General features: G+C 43.0%; 1 protein-coding gene across 2 annotated transcripts in view; it reads left to right on the forward strand.

The window, feature by feature from the left end:
• The window catches only part of nectin3a (nectin cell adhesion molecule 3a), a 37,642-nt gene that overhangs the window by 8,094 nt on the left and 14,364 nt on the right, over positions 1-15,184 (forward strand). The window lies entirely within an intron of this gene.

The raw sequence follows: 15,184 nt of genomic DNA on the forward strand, positions 1-15,184 counted from the left end.
AAAGGTTCAGTTCCTTGTTCCTCCTGTCCTCATGTGTGCTTGGGCAAGGTACTGAGCTTCAAATGGCCCCAGTTGCATCCATCTCTGTGTGAGTGTGAGATGGGTAAAAAGCACTTAAAGACATGTGGAAAAAGAAAAGTCATATATAAATACCAGTTCACTTGCCGTTTACGGTTGAACTGTGATCCAAACCCAGAAGTGAGAAGGAAATGTTCACTGCATGCGTTATTTACAATAATATATTTTCTCATGAGTGACAGCCTTAAATTATTTCTTGCATTACCAAGGGTAGTTTAAACATCTGACTGCGGAATTTAACATTTATCTGAAACAGCCTGTTTGTCTTTAAGAAAATCAATGCCGTGACACTTTTTGGATTTCACAGTTACTGTTTTATCTACTGTGGTCCAGGTTTTCAGACACTCAAACCCAGGGAAGGAAAACCTGTCTCCTAATTCACACTTTGCTAAATTGTCTTTCTGAGCATGGTCCAGAATGCAGATTTGTTGCAGTAAAAGCTTCAACACAATACTGCACAGCCGTACTCTTGCTGGTTTTCAGACAGATTGTTCTGTTCCCCTGAGAATCACCGCTACACTACCCATGTCCATGCAGCCCCCTTCTCCATTCTTCAGTCTCTCTGCTTCTGTTTTAGTTTCTGATCCCTTCTTCCTTTCAGCTGAATACATTTCCCCACCTTGATTAAAGCAGAAGCAAAGAAGAACAAACAGACTGCAGGTTTTATTACTTTTTAATATTGATGAAGGGAAGTGGACTAGGGCTGGGCGATATGACCCAAAATTCATATCTCGATATTTTTTAGCTGGATGGCGATATAAGATATATATCTCGATTTTTTTTTTAAGCCGTAAAGTAAGAACAAAAAGAGAGTTCTTAGTCAAAGCTGTGTCCCAGATGTCACACAGGCACTTTTATTAACATACAGCACAGATGTACATGAAAAATTACTCAAAATTAAATTATGAGCATTCATTAAATAATAACGCTCCATAAATAAAAGAAAACAAGGTTGTTTTTGTGCTAAACAAAGAGCTCACAATTGTGCAGTCAAAATGTAAACTAAAAGACGCTGAGCGTAATAACAAAGACAGACAGATTTCACAGCTGCTCTGTTCCCAAGTTTTACTGTGTGACTGACAGCCTGGAGTTTGAAATCCGCTTCATAACCACGTCTCTTACAGGTGCCATTTATGGTCCTTATACACACACAATACGGTAATATTACGTTGATGCACAGTACGTATCACTCCGCGAAGCTCCTCGGTAGCCGTAATGCGCCGACAATCTATCAAGCGGTGCAGCTCCGTAGCTTACCAAAGTCGTACTCAAACATTTTTGACAGATTGCTGAACGCCGTGTACCACATAAAATCGGTTCGCGGCCACCAAGCACAACCAGAATTCATACATAAGGCGCGTGTGGAATACACCAGGCACAGACACACGCACACACAGGTAGGTACAGCCAACTTCCACATTTATTCAAGTGTTGTTGTTTTGACAGCTGACTCAGTCACACAGTCTGACAGCTCACGAGCCCAGCTGATCTCTCCCCTGGCCGCTCCTCCTTGTCTCACTATAAACACAGCGGAGGGAGACCATCATCAGTCCATAAACAACATCAGCTATTCTTACCGGCCTCGCAGCGCCGCCCTGATGAGCCTTCCGCTCCACTCCTCCCCTGCAGCTGCGCCCGGGGCCACGCCTCCGCCACAGCGCGCTATCAACTTTTGAGAGAATGAAAGGATTTTAGGGTTAGCGCTGTTAGCTCGTTAGCGCGGTTAGCATGTTTAGCTCGTTAGCACGTTGACGCCGTCCAGCCCCACGCATGGGGCGATGCGCAGTAACTCGTTAACGGAGATTTGCCGTGTCCGTCTTGTCGCTGCCTGCACGTGAAGCGATGGGGTAGGAGGGGGAGTTGTCTTCAGTGAAGGCGAGGCGGAGTAACGTTGCGTAGAGACAAAAGTGGACGAAAGCGAGGCAAACTTGCGGCTCCACAACTATAATTATAACGTAACATAGACTATATCGATATAAAGGATATTGTCACATCTTATATCTCGTATAAAAATATATCGATATGTTAAACTCGATATATCGCCCAGCTCTAAAGTGGACCATATCTGTACACTTTTTTTCCCCACATTAAGTTACTCTGTCACTGAGGGGATGAGTCATAAATCAGTGCTAATCTCTGAGAAACTTCATGGTTGTTGTTGTTTTTGCCTTGGAAAGAATAATCAACAAAACAAATGGACAGACCTTTTAGGTCTTAAAAGAGTGGAACAATATCAGATTTTTGAGAAAGCAAGGCACATACTCTACATCCTAAATGTGTTAGGCAAGCAATAACAGAAATCTTTGTTTTGTACATGTGAGCTTGTGTAACCTAAATTTGTTAAATCTATTTGTTAAAAGTTTGAATCTCTTTTGATTTGAACAAATGCAGGTGAATGTGGAGAGTGTGTAGAACGTACTTATGCATTTGCCTGTTTCTCTGAGGTCCCTGTGGATACAAGCTTCAATCAGCTTTGCATTTTGTGTTTTAACAAAAGACCTGAGTGACCCAGACACCTACATATTATCTCCTTGTTCTCTCTGTTGAAAGTGGGTGGCACATCTGAATAGAGAGAAGCGCCTTAATCTGCTGCAGAAAAATGGTGAGAGTATGTGAGTGGGTGTGCCGGAAAAACAAACTTCCTCTTAGCAGGATAATGCTGGGGCAATGCCACACTGACCAAACTACTTACTACTTATATAAACAGGATAGGATTTTGCTGGTTTGCTTTACTTCCTCCCCCTTTTGTAAAACAGCCAATATTGCTCTATACGTGCATAGAAATCATAATATACTAATTGCACTAATTAAAACCCACAGGTGTAAGCCTATCTGAGTGATATCTGAGTCTGTCTTTAAGTTATTCCAGGTGTCTGGATAATATTTTGTATGATTTGTCTGTTTGATTGTGGTAGAAATCATAAAGGGGATTACTTTAATCAGTAATTGAAATCTGGTTTGTTTAACACTTCGGTTAACTGCTGGTCTATGCTAGCCTATGCTAGGCTATAGGCTCGGAGCCTATAGCCTCCACCTGGGTGTTTGCAGGGACAGCAAGAGGTCCTTGTGCCACGGGACTCGTGCACCTTAAGAGAGATCATCTCAGTAGCCACAGGGACAGTGAAGAGCTGAAGCCAAAAACCAGCTGTTACCTTGGTTGCATGCCACTGAACACCAAACAAAGGCAGCTGCAGGTTCATCCTCAGAAACCTTTTACAACTTTTGCCCTGGATAGATCTTGTTGATCAAAGACTCTTTCCGTCATTGCTCAAGTTAAGGTAAACTGTGACTGTGTTTTGGCTTTCACACTTAGTTTATGCCCATTTGTTGCCCTTGCGAAATTTGGCGCATGCCAAGAGTGATATCAGAAATACTGGCAGCAGCACTGTTTTTTGTCTGACACACAGCCGGCACATCCAGCTTGGAACAGATTGGTCTTTACCAGCAATTCAATTACATGTCAGCATAGAAACTTAGATGAAGATGCTGCAGCAGTTGAAAAAAGATGATATGTTTGTAAGAAAACTGGGGATGAAAAAGCATACTGAGGCCAGTACGCTTTAAGCACCAGTGGTCATGGGGCTTTGCTGAGGTTAAAGTTTACACGAGCAATGGCCAATGCATCAAGCATAATCACAGCTTTAAGTTAGGACAAATGCAAATCACCGAAAGAAGAAAGGTTGTGCTTGACTCTGTAATAGTTGGAGCTATAATCTGATAAATTATCCAGCATGGTTATACAATATACTAAAATGTATCAGGATTTTCGTGGTCATGTTTTTAAAAAACTCAGATCCCATCAGAAGGGATCATATTAGCTTCTCTAGTCCAAACAACACCAGGCATAATGTATTAGTACTGGGCATTTGACTGGAATTAAAACTGTATAATATTTTGCCAACTCTAGCCTGCTGACTTTGCAGCATGAAGTATTTTGCTTCATACTCATATTTAAATTAATATCATAATGTGAAATTATTATTTGGGGAACTTTTTGCAACAGAAAATATGACTGCAGTACACACCCTCAGCCATTGGTCATAATCTTGACATTGTGCTTATGTTGTATGTGCTTCAAGGTTGTGGTTTGGTGTGGCTCACCAATGACTAATTGTAAAGTAAAAGAAAGTATGAAGTTGATCAAGTACTTTTGTAGTCCAAGCAACTTAGAGTCACTTTCTTCTGCTTTTCATTCATTTCATATCAATATTTAAGCTTATTAGCATGACCACAAATGTATTTAAATATGCTTGTAATCAACATTCAAGTTAAGTGTTTAGCTGATTAGAAGATAAAATGGCATAATTGAGTATTTTTTCATATCCAGCCACATTATTGTTCCATCTTTGTTGGAGTTAATGAACACAGCTCTTTGTATATACACAGATGATGTCCACGGAGTAGCATTGTTTTTGACATTCATAGGCCTTGGAGATGATAATTTTAAATACTGTTTGTTAGCAGAAATTGGCATCATGCAAGAAATCCAGAATTAGACAATCATGAGAATCATTTGAAAGCAAAACATTGTAATTCCCTCTGGGGGCTGTGGGAAAGTATGTTTCCATTATGTTTGATTGGCTTAATGAAAGTACAGTAGCCCATTTAGACTCAGCGAAAGGCAGTGGAGTCTGTGATCAGTAGAGAACTCATTTTTTCTTCGCTGTAAAGCCCTCAGCACCACCCAACAAGGGCGGGATCTATTTCTGTCCTAATTTCTTCATCAGGAAATTACAGTAATTTTAAGGGAATAATGACATGTAAATGTGGAGGCAACAGCAGGTACCTAAAAACAAAGTGTGCCTCTAAGGTCATTGCAAGGTTAACATAGTTTAGGAGGCTGTTGTTTTCACCCAACTTCTTTTATTAGCACAGAGCCTGGAGTGGAGGGTTATCCTTGTAGCCATAGTATACTGTCCTTGCTTGGCCTGTTTGGGATTTTAACAAATGCTGTGAATGATTTACTGGGATTAGTTAATCGGATACTAAGCCACCCATGAAGCGCACCTTGTTGTTTTGTAGACACTTCACTGGTGCAATGTCTGCCCAGACAAGTCAACAGTTACTAAAGCAATGGATTGCTGTGAAATGTTTATACAGGACGTGTCAAACTCATTTTGGTCAAGTCATCGGCCAAATACATTCCAACTTGATCTCAAGCAAGATGCACCTTTTCCCTTTCTTGAAGTCTAAATATATTCACTTGAATAATGTTTTTTTTAAAGATGTAATGATATGTTCATTACATCCAATTACTCAACTCCCCTAAAAATTTACCAGATTCCAGAAGGTATTATTTCTTTTCAAATTATCTTTCTAATCTATTGAGTAATCCATTTGGAAAGAGATGACCTGCAGCCTAAGTGTAATTTTCGTCACTGTGTTGTATAGTGACAGTGGTCTATGTTAGCACTTACTTGTCAGGGATTTCATACACTTAAGCTCTAATTAAGAAATTCTCAAATTGTTGCCTCTCTATTTTAAAAAAAGAGACCTTCAAAATTAAGTTGCTTATTCTCACAGCACAAAGGCATATTCTTCTTCGTCTTCTTCTTTATGCCTCATCCCATGCCAAATCATTTTAATCTGGGAAGAAATTCCATCTGATCCCCCCCAGAATCAGATAATTTATACTAAATGAACAGATTTTATCTAATCTGAAAGTAGATAAAACATGTTTATGTTTCTCTGCATCGTAGGTATTAGATTGGTGTAGTTTTGCAGTGAAACTATGTTGTATCCCATGCTATTGAGGCAGGTTTCTGGAAGTTGGTTGTAGAGAAAATCACAGACAACTAAAACAAGATTTTACTTCAAATTGTGACATATGGATTGGGTGAAAATTGATTTGGTGGCAAAAATATTGGAAGAAAATAACACAAATTAAAAAGTGCAAAGTTGTGACCCATGCCATTGTACTTTAAAGGTCTTTAACTGACAAAGGATTTGTTAAATGTACTGAAGTTGTATAAAAATATAGACCGGTTTAAATGGAAAGCATTTTTTTTTCTAATTTAACTCACATGTCTTTTTTGCTTTCTTAGATCAGCTGTGACTTTTGTAAATAGCCTTCTCTGTTCTTTTCCACATGCATGGAAAAATAACATTTCCACCCATCTTTGGGTCATCTAGCAAATTTGCACGCACATACTAAAGTACCGCAAACCCCCACAGCAAACAATAACAAATCCCACACAGTAGGACAGGACACTGTAGGAATGTTTATCTTCCACTATGTGCCAAGCAACACAATGCCCTTCACAGGTCCTACGGCACAGCTATAGTTGACTCTGATGAGAGTTTGCTTTCTGTCATGACACTCTGTATGCCTACATTATTGATCTTTTTTCTTTTAAGCTCCGATCTTTAATCAAATGTGACTCAGATGTGAAGGACACACAAGTCTGCATTGCTATGGGGGAGCAAAGAGAAAGAGGTTTTTAAGAGGACAGTGACATGTGAAAGAGGCCTGACCTGCCCCTTTTTTAAAGGCCTGTCAGCCTGTATTTGTCTATGTCATGAATTAGACCCCTGAAAAAAACTCACACCCTCACAGGATATAATACTCGGAAGGAAGGAAGAGGGGGGGTTCACACTGCACAAATATTTCTAACAATAAAAGCATACTATTCACCAATGCACCACTTGGCCGATCCTGTTTCTAACTGATTAAGGAAGAGTTATAGGTGCCGCAAGAATGAAGAAAAGATGTGGGGGCCTGTGTTTGGCATATAGGCATTGTCTAATGATTTATTTTTCCTTGCTACTACTTTAGAAGCTAACAATACTAAGTGGTTCTGCACTGCCAGTTCACTTTATTATATTAGCGGTGTTTAAAGTCATAGATGTCTCTCAAATAGAGGACCTGGTACAATGTCTGCGAAAACAATTCCCATGTCCACTTAAATATTAGCGGATAATTATTTTCTGAATTATATTCTGACCTGCTTTTTGTGTGATATTGGCAGTGTGTGCAAATGAAATTATCAAATGAATGTTAATGAACATTTTTACAATGTGACCTTGATCATCAGAAGGAAGTTTTAATAGTAGGCCAATGGTTCTGTTGGCTTATACGAGAGGGAGAGAGTGTCTGTAAGGAGTATAAATTACTGCACTCATTAAACGGTAATGAAACACTGCCCTTCAACCCACCTACCTCCTACACTCACTTAAAAATCACTGAACCAGGAAAGGGAGCAAGCTGTAGGCTAACAAACTGGAGAGGAGCATGACAGGGATAACCTTTACCTTCAGAATGATCATTTTTCCCACTTCGTTCAGAACAGCTTCAGATATCTACTGTGATGTTATTAGAGTGTAGTCAGGTTCACAGACATATTTTCATTTATAAGCCAAACTGATTTGTTCGATAAGTTCGATAAGATTTTTTCTTAGACCTGGTATTCTGAGGGTTTTCCATTGACATGTTTCATATGCTCCTCCTTGAATCGCTACCTTATCGTGGTGGAGGGGTTTGTCCCAGGGATCCCAGGGGCTATGTTGTCTGGGGGCTTTTGTCCCCTGGTAGGGTCTCCCATGGCAAATTGGTCCTGGGTGAGGGACCAGACAAAGAGCGATTCAGAAGACCCTTATGAAAAGGATATCGAGGGAACAGTTTACCCTGCCCGGGATAGGGTTACCGGGGCCCCGCCCTGGAGCCAGGCCCGGCGAGGGTGCCCGAGCGTCTGGTGGCTGGGCCTTAGCCCATGGGGCCCGGCTGGGCACAGCCCGAAGAGGAGACATGGGCCCATCCTCCCGCAGGCCCACCACCCGCAGGAGGCGCCATAGGGGTCGGGTGCATTGTGTGCCGGGTGGCGGCCAGGAGCGGAGGCCCTGGCGGACTGACCCCCGGCTGCCAAGACTGGCAATAGGGACATGGAATGTCACCTCTCTGGTGGGGAAGGAGCCTGAGTTAGTGCGTGAGGTTGAGAGGTACCGGCTAGATATAGTCGGGCTCACCTCTACGCATGGCTTGGGCTCTGGAACCAGTCTCCTGGAGAGGGGCTGGACTCTGTCTCAGTCTGGAGTTGCCCCTGGTGAGAGGCGGCGGGCTGGGGTGGGTATTCTAATATCCCCTCGGCTTGCTGCCGGTAAGTTGGGGTTTTTCCCGGTGGACGAGAGGGTTTGTTCCCTGCGCCTTAGGGTCGGGGAACGGGTCCTGACTGTCATCTGCGCTTATGTGCCGAGTGGCAGTTCAGAGTACCCAGCCTTCTTAGAGTCCCTGGGGGGGGTGCTGGAAGGTGCTCCACCTGGAGACTCTGTTGTCCTGCTGGGAGACTTCAATGCTCACGTGGGTAACGACAGCGAAACCTGGAGGGGCGTGATTGGGAGGAACGGCCTCCCTGATCTGAACCCGAGCGGTGCTTTGTTATTGGACTTCTGTGCTAATCACAGTTTGGCCATAACGAACACCCTGTTCGAACATAAGAGTGTCCATAAGTGCACGTGGCACCAGGATGCTCTAGGCCGTAGGTCGATGATCGATTTTGTAATCGTATCACCAGACCTGCGACCATATGTTCTGGACACTCGGGTAAAGAGAGGGGCTGAGCTGTCAACTGATCACCACCTGGTGGTGAGTTGGATCAGGTGGCGGGGGAGGACGCTGGACAGACCTGGTGCACCTAAACGCGTAGTGAGGGTGTGCTGGGAACGTCTAGCAGAGGCCCCAGTCCGCGAGATCTTCAACGCACACCTCCGGCAGAGCTTCAACAGCATTCCGAGGGAGACTGGGGACATTGAGTCCGAATGGACCATGTTCAGCGTCTCCATTGCCGAAGCTGCTGCATTGAGCTGCGGCCGCAAGGTGGTTGGTGCCTGCCGTGGTGGTAATCCCCGAACCAAATGGTGGACACCAGAGGTAAAGGGAGCCACCAGGCTGAAGAAGGAGTCCTATCGGGCTTGGTTAGCCTGTGGGACTCCGGAGGCAGCCGACAGGTATCGACAGGCCAAGTGGCGGAGGGCTTTCGCTTTGGTGGCCTCAGAATCTCATCTCTGATTTTTGCGGATGATGTGGTTCTGTTGGCTTCATCGGGTGAGGGCCTCCAGCTCGCACTGGAACGGTTCGCAGCCGAGTGTGAAGCAGCGGGAATGAGGATCAGCACCTCCAAATCTGAGGCCATGGTTCTCAGCCGGAAAAGGGTGGAGTGCCCACTTCGGGTCGGGGATGAGTTCCTGCCCCAAATGGAGGAGTTCAAGTATCTCGGGGTCTTGTTCGCGAGTGATGGGAGAAGGGAGCCGGAGATCGACAGACGGATTGGGGCTGCAGCTGCAGTAATGCGGACGCTGCACCGGTCCGTCGTGGTGAAGAGGGAGCTGAGTGTAAAAGCGAAGCTCTCAATTTACCAGTCGATCTACGTCCCTACCCTCACCTATGGCCACGAGCTGTGGGTAGTGACCGAAAGAACGAGATCGCGGATACAAGCGGCAGAAATGAGCTTCCTCCGAAGGGTGGCTGGCCTCTCCCTTAGAGATAGGGTGAGAGGTTCGGCCATCCGGGAGGGGCTCAGAGTAGAGCCGCTGCTCCTCCACATCGAAAGGAGCCAGCTGAGGTGGTTCGGGCATCTGACAAGGATGCCCCCTGGGCGCCTCCTGGGTGAGGTGTTCCAGGCATGTCCCACCAGGAGGAGGCCCCGGGGCAGACCCAGGACACGCTGGAGAGATTATATCTCTCGGCTGGCCTGGGAACGCCTTGGTATTCCCCCGGATAAGCTGGAGGAGGTGGCTGGGGAGAAGGAGGTCTGGGCCTCTTTGCTTAGGCTGCTGCCCCCGCGACCCGGCCTCGGATAAAGCGGATGACGATGGATGGATGGATGTTTCATATGTAGTTCTAAACATGCCTTAAAGTTTGATGCTTGTTAAATATTAATTAAAAACAGAACACAACAAACAGAACACAAAAATGACCGAATCCCTAAATTTAGCTGAAAATGTTACAAATGGCAAGGAGCAAGCAACAGTAGGCAACTCAGCACAAACCTGCACTCAGCTTCCTTGCTCTCTGACCTCAGTAAATATTTTCCTGATGAGTTAATGACCTCAGTAACTACTTTCAAGGCTTACTGAATTTTGTATTTCATGATCTCCATTGGAGTCAAAAAGGAGGATAAAAGAAGGCCCACTGTGTAACTTTGTTTCAGTCAGATCTCCACATTACCAGTTGTGTTCACTTTCAAAAAACCACATAAGTGAGGATGGAAAGGCTCAACTTGAGATTGCCTTGTGTCTTATAAAAATTAAGATGGCAACATCCATCTTTTATGCGCAGTCTTTGGACTGTATATAAAACTGCAGGTTTGATCAATTATGTGAACTTGTTGAATTTTGTCATGTTCCTTTATGTTTATAAACTATGTAAACATTAGACAATTTTTAGCCATGTTATTGTTTCTTTTATTGTTGTAATTGCAATATGTACAAACATATTGAAACAGGGCTCTGTTGTAAATGAAACATTAGGTTTTAATAAAACCACCTGTATAAATAAAGGTTAAATACAATAAACAAAGCACATTTAAAACAACAACATTGACCAAAGTACAGGACATGAACAATAAAATAAGATATACACTCATATACATGCCAGCTCACAAGAGTAAATATATTTACAGGATTGCGAAAAATACATGGTAAATGGCCTGTATTTGTATAGTGCTTTTACTAGCCCCTAAGGACCCCAAAGCGCTTTACACATCCAGTCATCCACCCATTCACACACTGGTGATGGCAAGCTACATTGCAGCCACAGCCACCCTGGGGCGCACTGACAGAGGAAAGGCTGCCGGACACTAGCGCCACCAGGCCCTCTGACCACCACCAAGGACACAACAACCGAGACTGTCCAAGCCGGGGCTCGAACCAGCAACCTTCCGATTACAAGGCGAACTCCCAACTCTTGAGCCACGATCTCCCGTACAGCAGACTAAATATCTAAGCTCTCACTCCAGGATGTAAGCCAGGGAATAAAAAGTATTTTTAAAAATAAGCAATGGGGAGGCCAGCCTAACATTACTTTATCAGTATCATAAGTGTGAGATGTCAACTTAGAGAAACCCGGTATCAGCTCATGTCAAAAGTTAAAATGACCCAGCTCAGATTCATTTTCATGACCTGACATAGATCAGGATGTTTGTTCACTCTTCTGTTTTCACTGCTGAACTTCTACTGAATAGCTGTCCTATTTTCTTGCTTTGTGTTGTATTCATTCTCTGCTTAACTCAGTTTCCTCTTGCTTTTAGTCTTAAACCACACTCCCTCTTGCACAGATCCTATGTCTGCATTCTTCTCCTGTGAGGTCTTCAGATCAGTTCCTCATGAGTGCTGTTTGACACGATAATCTATGCATGGAGTTTGTCTACATGAACCTGACATATTGTCTGTTTTGTTGCTGCTCATGAATGTTGCTGGCTGTGGATCCCTCTTGTTTCACACTGCTCTGAAACGGACTGCAGGGTTCATTGGGAGGATCTCAAGCCACGAGACTGCTTCCTCAGGGGAGGTCAAGGCTGAAGCTGGGTCGGGTCTCTGATAGGTGGAGATTTTGGCTCGTCTAGTGGCCGACTTGGACTGTTTGAGTGTTGCCAGGCAAAAAGGAAGGTTTTGATTTACCATCGCGTCTTCCGAGCAGCTTGTCGCAATTAGTGATGTCAGCAGGGAAAGAAACAAATATGAGGCATTTCTTCAAAGAGCAAGCGTACTCTTCCCATGAGTTCATTCTTTCCTCGGGTTTCTGAAGAGAAAAGGGGGCAAAAGTGCAGCCTGTTTCTCTTTGGCCAAGTTAGGTTTTGCAGGTCTTCGTGATCTGCAGGCTAAGGTGTCACATTTAAACTGAACCAACTGGATTATAAAGCGTCAAAAACAGTGACAACATATAAAGTTGGACGGCATGATAAGTTTTGTTTGTATGTTTATTTCATAAGCCGTACTTTTTAGATGGATAACCAATAATAAACTTAGTGACACATCTGAGCTGTGCCTCAGCTCTGCGTTCTATTTTCTTGATTTAAACTGTATAACACTGTTTTTTAACACATTGCTTACATTTAGTTGCCTGCCGTATTTTAGACAATTTATCACAGCGCTCTAGTTTGTGAGCATTGGTTGTGTTTTTCATGGTTGCAGCTAGCAGTGCCAAGTTTCCCTACTCTCCTCCTGGCTGTAGGTATCCCATGCAGAGGCCATCTGTCTCTACTCCCCTAATGGTAAGGGTGGAGTCCTCTTTAAACACCTCCCCCACACACGCACTGCCACCACCACCCCGTTCCCTCTTATTTTCAAATGCCTACTGCAAAACAAACAGAGCATGGCATAGATGGAGTTTAGTTTCTTTGTGTGCTTTGACTGGCCTGAAAACTGACACGAGTCAGATAAACTACCTACAGTAGCAGTTGGGGTGTCGTGTCAGGTAGCAGCAGAATGTGGAGCATGTTGAAGAGAAGTTGGGTTAGAGACACGTGTCTGCATACATCAGTACAATGTCACGCATGCCAAGTATGTAAGTGTGCTGCAGGAGGGGGTTTTATCAGCCTGCCATCTACATTCTTGTTTCTGTCATAGATACGTTGTAGGTCTTGATCTCTCTGTCAAGCATTTGTCTTTTTTTCTTTCGTCAAGCCAAACAAATGAGTTGCACTAGTAAGGTGACAAAAAAGAAAACAGCTGTTGTGATGGCTCAGATGACTGTGGAGTAGAGAATGTGGCTCTGACCCTGATTCTCCCCCACACCAGTGCATCCAGAGGACTCCTATAGAAATAATGCAAACACAGGGCAACAAATGCACTGCAAAGCACATTATAGGGGAAATTTTTTTGTGGGGAAATGAAGTAATGACCCAGAGTGACTTTTCCAAATGTCATTTTCAGGCAGATGGCAAATAAGGCCACCTGGACTAAACAATTCAGGTTAAAAGTTTAGATGCAGTGCAGAGCTGTATTGGGTCAGTCTGCACACACAGAAAGGTTTGAAAATGTGTGTGAGGAAGAAGAAAAAAACTCAGGAAAGCCCAAATGTGACAGTACAGCACGAACCTTCACAACACAATGCAACATACATTTAAGACTGAGCAGCCATTCAAAGTATATGCCCGACTCGCACACATGTTCACACACTTATTTCTTATTTTGGAAGAGAGAAACTCAGTGTCTGTTTGTCCGTGTGTGTATGTGTGTAGTCACTGAAATTACAGGGGACGTAATGGAGCACGGGGAGCCTCAGCCTCATTGGCTGTATTCCTCAGAAACCAAGATAGCATTGCTGTGGCTTACCACTCACATTCATGCCAGCAACTCAAAATACCAGCCAGTGGACCACTTTTATAAGCTTTACTCCATACACATCCGAGACAACGGACAAAGTGGAACTTTATGGCTCCCAAATATAACTTACTCTGCAAGCATGTCAAGAAACCCAAGAAATACTGTTTGATTATTTTGAATAAAATCACCTTTTTATGTTTGATGTATGCAACTTTTTCACAAAGTTTAAGGTGGATGTATTCTGCTTTTCAACCTGAAGCAGGGCTGTAAGTCTTTGTACGACTCTGAAAAATGAGTAAACGTGCGTCAATCAATCACTCATTGGTGAGATTGTTCTAGAAAAAAAAAAAAACCAGGAAGGATTTTTTTCCATTTAGAGCACTAGCCAGAAACCTGCAATTTAAGACTTATTTCAGGTTACCTTTCCAAGATACAGCATTCATTCCCACCAAACTAGATGTTTTTGTTTGTTTTGTTTAAACACAGCCGCATGCCTGTCAGCAGTGATCTGTAAAGTGATAGGGATGAGAATCTTTGGCAATAAAAATATCCAGTTCTGATTGTTGGTGTCATGGTTTGATCAATTCAAAAAGGAGAAAGAGGATTTCTTTGTTTTGGTTCTTAGTTCTGTACACAGTAGGGTTGGCACATGTACTCTGTACTCCATAGGCTGATGTTCTTCTTTGGGGCAGCATAGTATTCTTGCATGCACCCATTGTATTATCATTATCCATCCATGCACAATGCACAATGTGTGGGGCACCCATCAGTAAAACGCTTGTATACAATGTGCCAAACTTTTGACTCCTATCATTTGCCTGCTGAGCTGCAAATGAAACTTAGCTGAGTGTTAAGTAGTGCTGATTATGTCATTTTCTGATTAAGGCGTGTTTACAGAAAATGACAGAAAATGTTGGTGGGCACGAGGCTCATTGTGACACACAACGAGCCTCGTGCCCACCAATTTCTGAAATTACCGTTAACTAGAGCCTGGTGAACTCTATCACTCTTGCAGATGCAGTAACTACATACTATTAGTAACACCAATTACAGACAAATGCAGAGAAAGCTCCTTCTGTAAAACTTATTTGTTTAGGTTATTTTTATGTAGCTTATAAATAGTATATTGTTAGTTTTTTGTTGTAAAGTTTGTGTCTATTATTTTGTAAGAAACACAATGGTGTCATCAGCATAAGGCAGTGGTCACACACTTATGGTTGGTTTGTGATGTACAACTAGGCTAATCCTAGCATACGCCTCTTTTAATAGATATTGGTCCTCATATGTGTTAAAAGGTTGTCAAATCTATCTTTTTTTCAAGATAAATCTTTTGACACATACAGATATGATACAAATGTGAAGACACAACCATTCATTTCACCAAACTGTAACTTTTTGCTGTGGTACTGTATTCGTTTTTCTGTCTACAGTATTCAGATGGTCATTAATGTTCAAAGCCAAGTTTACGGGTTGCATTTAAAAAAAAAACTGTGGTGGGCCTTAATTCAAATTAAGGGCCTCATAAAAATAGGCAATGAAGCCATCCTCTGGCTTGCTTTGTTTCATCTCCTTCCAGTAAATTGTTTTCTTGCTTGTTTAAAAGGTACTCTGATAATTAGCAAAAGGGACAGGCTGAGTGTCCTGTGGTGAGAGTGTGTTGCTTGTTAAGAGCAACCCAGAACCCAGAAGATATTTGTTCTGCTTTTCAACCACAGGAAGAAACATGAATGAAACAAATGGCTGTTAGTGTAACCTTGGGAAAACTACTCAGAATGTTCTGATATATTGCTCCATTATGTTTGGTGCACACTGCTAACATTAGAAAATTGGTCCAACATCTCACATAAGT

The sequence above is a fragment of the Mchenga conophoros genome, linkage group LG14 (genome assembly GCF_057382185.1).
Source record: "Mchenga conophoros isolate Kocher_MC1m ecotype Shallow Benthic linkage group LG14, M_conophoros_male_GT1.1, whole genome shotgun sequence".
NCBI classification, from domain to species: Eukaryota; Metazoa; Chordata; class Actinopteri; order Cichliformes; family Cichlidae; genus Mchenga; species Mchenga conophoros.